We start from the raw sequence: 5,671 nt of genomic DNA on the forward strand, positions 1-5,671 counted from the left end.
ATAGGGCAAAAAACAACAACAAAGCAACAAACAGAACAAAAAGGAAAAAGCAATATAGTCCAGGTCTGCCTGCTGACCCTGATGTATGTTTTGTAATCAAGTCTGATGAGGTGCCAAGCCCTGTCCCCCAAAGCAGAAGTCTATTTTGGGGACTTGGTGCCTTTGCTGCCCTTGCCACCCTGTGGCACTCCCTTCGTGTTTCACCCAACTGTGCGTGGGGCAGACGGGACATACTTTCCACACAGTGTCTCCAGTGCTGTCCCCCGTAGCACTATGGGTCAGGGAGGGAACGTCATCTTACACATATATGAGTGTCTCTGGATTTGTTACTCTAGTCGACCTGGCCTAACACACCTAGTGACCATTTTAAGTATATAAAAAAAAGATATACCAAAAGGTAGGTTACTATTTCATATAGTTAATACTTAAATTAGGTCAGTAGATGAGGTACAAAAAAAATAGGTTATGCTATAAGAAAGTGTTTTTAAATATTAACAAAAATATTAAATAATATCTGACAAAACAATAAAAGTGTTATTTAAGACACTTTCATATTGCTTCTTGATTGGCGTCCTGATTTCCAATGTTCTTCACTTGCATCATTGGCCGTGTGATTTAGCCTTACCCATATTTTCAATGTAGAAGTAGGATCCCACACCATTAGACGCAGGTCAGTTAGACAACGTTCACTCTGCTTGATGTATCAGAAACAGGCAACTTCTCTTCTCTGAACATATTGGGTTCATCTTTGAAAACCCCTTCCCATTTCTACTGAACTTACAGAAATTGTTCTGAAAATATTTTTAGTTATTTGAACATTTTCAGGAATTGCAGGATTTTCTCATAATATCTCGTGGGGACTTGGGCCTATCCCGAAGCTGAAATAAATGACAGCATGTCATCCTCTGGTTGTTGGAACTCTTTGTCTTTACGTTCTATGTTTGCTTACTAAAGTAACAAGTGCATCGGAATTAAAATGTAGTATTTCATCAAAGGTATAATATAGAGTTTTAAGAAATGAATAAATAACAGTTCCATCTAACTTTTTATATCCATGGACGGAATGAACATGACTATGGTGCTTAAAGAATATGCCGTTGCACAGATGAGCATAAAAAGAGTCAGGAGTATAAGCTGCCACATTGGGCAGCTGCCTAGCCACCTACCTTAGAGAGGAACCCTGACTACAAGGGCCATTTTAACGACTGGGACACCAAACTCCACAAAAAATTAGGCATCTCTTCTGCCAAACTGGTGCAAGCCAGCTGACTTCCACCACTGGATATAACCCGGATGCACACCTTTCCTGATTTTAAGCCATGGAGTATTCTCTTGTTCTGTTCACACAACTGCCTCTTGATCCATGGGCAAGGTCCACATGAGCCCAATGAAGTGTTCTGGAATCCCCATTCTTCTCAAGGTTTATGATGGTCCACACAGTTGAATGCCTTGTCATCGTCAAGTAAACATCTTTCTGGCATCCTCTGCTCTTAGCAAAGATCCATCTGACTTCAGTGATGATATCCCTTGTCCTAATATGACCTGGCAGCTCCCTGTCAGTGTACTGCAACAGACGGTGTTGTACGATCTTCAGCAACATTTTACTTGCATGTGATATTGAGGATATTGTTCGATAGCTTGCGCATTCTGTTAGGTGATAGCTCTTTGGGCTGAGCACATATATGGATTTCTTCCAGTGAGTTGGCCAAGGAGCTGTCTTCCAAACTTCCTGACACAGGAGAGTGCTTCCAGGGCTTCACCAGCATGTTGAAACATTTCAATGGTATTCCATCAATTCCTGGTGCCTAAGGTTCCCAGTGCAGCTGAAATTGTAGAATATTGACTAGTTATTTTTGTATCAGTGACTGTGTATTTCCCCTATCTTCTTTTGATGCTTCCTGAATCATTCAATGTTTTGCCTGTAGAGTAACTCCATATTGCCACTTGAGGCTTGAATTTCTTCTTGAGTTCTTTCCATTTCACTCATACTCAATGGTCTTCCTTTTTGGTTTTCTAACTCTAGGTCTTTGCACATTTCATTATAATCTTTGACTTTGTCTTCTCATTTGCCCTTTGAAATTTTCTACTCAGATCTTTGACTTCATCAGTTCCTCTATTTCCTTTAAAGCTACTCTCTGATTACGAGCAATTTTCAGAGTCTCTTCTGACATCCACTTTGATCTTTTCTTTCTTTCCTGACTTTTGAATGACCTTTTTGCGTTCTTCATGAATGATGGTCTTGATGTTGTCCCCCAGCTCATGAGGTCCTTCATTAGTGTTCAGGGAGTCAACTCTGTGGTTGAGCTCTTCTTGAAGCTCAGCTGGGATAGACTCAAAGTGTGTCCTGACTCTCATGGACTCATTTCCATTTTCTTCAGCTTTATCCTGAACTTACATATGAGTAGTTGGTAGTTTGATCCACAGTCAGCCCTTCACCTGGTTTCAGCTGCTGATAACTGGGCTTCTCCATTGTCTCTTCCCACAGATGAAGTCAATTTGATTTCTGTGTATTCTGCATGGAGAAGTCCGTGGGTCTAGTAGCTTTTTTGTGTTGTTCAAATAAGGTATTGGCTATGAATAAGTCGTTGATCTTCCCTGATTATAGTCCTTTAAAAGTTCAAGCGACCTGTTTTCTGGTCCACAAAAGGCCTCAGATTCATCTTTGTCCACATCTCTTGCCTTATTTCTGACTCATATTCTCCTAGGCTGTCTCTGTGTGTCTAAATCCCCGATTCAATCAGCGTTCCTTCATGCTCGTTTACTCAGCTCCGTATTCTTCATGCCTAGTGCAGTGCTTGGCACATACTAACCCCTTAGTGGATTGTTGGGAGACAGTTGGGATTTTCTACTCCCATAAAGAGTTACAATTTCAGAACCTCGCAAGGGAAATCGTACCCTGCCCCGTAGGGTTACTTTGAGTTGGCATCAATTCAATGGTGGTGAGTTTTGGTTTGTTTTTAATATTTTTCAATGGATTTTGAACTGAGCTGTATCTCTGCGCTTGTAATTTTGTATTTTTGTGAATCTCTTCTCTTGAGCTTTGATGTGCCTCTGTCTTGCCTCTTCAAATTTAGACTCCTGTTTCATCGTAGATAGTTTTTAGGCATGTCTCCCCATATTCTCATTCTCTTAGTCCTCCCAGGCACATGGCAGAATTGTGCTGCCCCAAACCTGTTCAATGGAGCCCCAGTGGAAAAGCGGTTAGCATTTGGCTACCAATCAAAAGTTTGGTGGTTCAAACACAACCAGTGACTCTTCGTGAGAAAAGACCAGGTGAGCTTCTCTGTAAATGCTGTTGTTGTTGGATGCCATCAAGTCAGTTCCAACTGATGGAGACTTTAGGTGTTGTTGTCAGGTGCCAGCAAGTCCGTTCTGACTCTTGGCAATCCTATGTCCGAGAGAATGAACCACCACCCAGTCTGGCGTGCCAGCCTCACAATTGTTAGGTGTGAGACCTTTGTTGCAGCCACTGTGTCAGTCCATCTTGTTGGGGGCTTTCCTTTGTGTGTGTGTGTGTGTGTGTGTGTGTGTATGTGCTGCTCCTCTACTTTCCTAAGCATGACGTCCCTCTCCGAGGACTGCCCTCTCCTGATAACATGTCCAAAGTATGTGAGATGTAGTCTTGCCATTCTTGCTTCTAAGGAACATTCTGGCTGCACTTCTCCAAGACAGATTTGTTTGTTCTTTTGACTGTCTGTGAAAATATTACAACCTTGAAAAATCTATGCTGTTCCACACTACGGGGTCGCTGTGAGCCAGAATTGACTCAGATGCACACCCCAACACCCTTTCAAGTTAGGGATGATCACATAACTTGTCCTGGACAGGAAATGTGAACAGAAAGAGCAGGCAGCAATTCCTGGAGAAACATTAGATAGGCGGCGCAAGGCCTTGCCTTCACGTCTTTTCCTTGCTGCAGAGACGTCAGAGCCGGGAGCTTCATCAGCCTGGGCCCGTTAACCACTGTGGTGAGCTGAGCGTCTGCTGACCTGTGCTTGAAGCATAGCACGAGCAAGCAAGCCTCTCACCACCACCCCACATCCACCCCAAAAGAAAAACAAACAACAACAACAACAACAAATCTCACTGCAATTGAGTGCATTCTAACTCATAGCAACCCGATCAGCCAGAGTAAAGCTGCCCCTTTGGGTGTCTGAGGTTATCCATCTTAACAGGAGCAGGAATCCTCACCTTTCTCCCTCCGAACAGTCGGGGGGTTCAAACTACTGACCTTCCAGTTAGCAGCTCAGTGTGTGAGCCACTCAAACAAACAAACAAACAAAAACCAATAACAACACACTCACCGCCATCGAGTCAACTCTGACTCCTAGCAAGCCTGTGAGGACTGGGTGGAACCGAACTGTCTCCGTGGGTGTCTGAGACTGGAACTCTTGATGGGAGTGGAAGCTCGTGCTTTCAAACTGCTGCCCTTTCATTGGGTACCACCCCAGGCATCACCCACGGCAGCACCAGGAATCCTCCTGTAGCCTGTCACTAGATTTCACTAGCTCCCGGCGGTGTGGGGATTGTTTAGTGTACTGGCGTAACATGGCCCCTCATGAGCGTGCTGTACCTCGTGGAGAGGAATTGGACTGCACTTTGTATCTCCCGGACATCACAGCTCAAACAGACTAGAAATACTTCATTTTAAATTTCTGATCTCCCCCTGCCCCACCACCCCTTCTCTGGTCTGCTCTCTCAGTACTAAAACACAATTCCTGGTGCACTTTGGCCCACAATGGAAATTAAAATTCCTAGCCAGTTCAGCATGCAGGAATTGATCTCTCACATAATAGTCTGTAGCAGAGAACCAAAGGTGCAGCCTCTGGAGAGGGAACAACCCAACAGCCCAGCTGCAGCCAGTGAGGCACAGCGACAGAGGCGCCGGGGCCCCGGCACAGGGCCATAGCTCTGCGCGGCCAAGCCGAGGGCAATAAGCGGTCCGCTTACTCCACAGATGGCCTGACAACATGGCCATAAATGTAATGAAAGTTTCCCTCCATTTACCTTTATATGCCTTTCAAATTTTTCATTGTTTGGCATATAATTCTGTAAGAGAGGTGGGGAGGGAAGCCCTCTATGATCCATTTAAAACCCGTGTTAAACAATGGAACAACCCAAAGGAAAATGTCCTACCCCCAAGCCCCTTCCTGGGAGGCAGGCCCAGCGTGCACTCATTCTCCCTACACTTCTAGGTGTAACGTGAAGGGCACAGTTTATTTTCCTCATGTGAATGCATGCTGGTCAAGCCACTGTCACCTCGCCCCAGCTCTAGCATAATCCCTGCAGCCCCATGTCCCCACAATGCATTCTTTCAGGGCAGCAGGTCCACCTCATCACGCTGCAGCTGCGTCATGTTCTCGAGTCACGAGGATGTGTGCAGGTGTCGCTAGTGCGACTACGCAGGGAAGGTCCACTCCATCATGTGTGTCTCCATGAGCCGGCATCGACTTGATGACAACTCGCACCACCAGAACTTGGTTTTTCATATGTAGCAACTTGTCACCCCAAACTGAATTTTAACTTCACGCTGCCATGTTATTAAATGCCAACTACTTTAAGGACACACGTAGGCATGAGTCCACCTTCACGCTAACTATGGCTAATTTCCCGAAGGAACTTTCTAAACAACAACAAAACACTTAATCTACAAATTGAAAATTAGCTTTGC

Source organism: Echinops telfairi, unplaced genomic scaffold (genome assembly GCF_000313985.2).
Source record: "Echinops telfairi isolate 266 unplaced genomic scaffold, ASM31398v2 ScPeMD7_11;HRSCAF=52, whole genome shotgun sequence".
Lineage (NCBI taxonomy): Eukaryota > Metazoa > Chordata > Mammalia > Afrosoricida > Tenrecidae > Echinops > Echinops telfairi.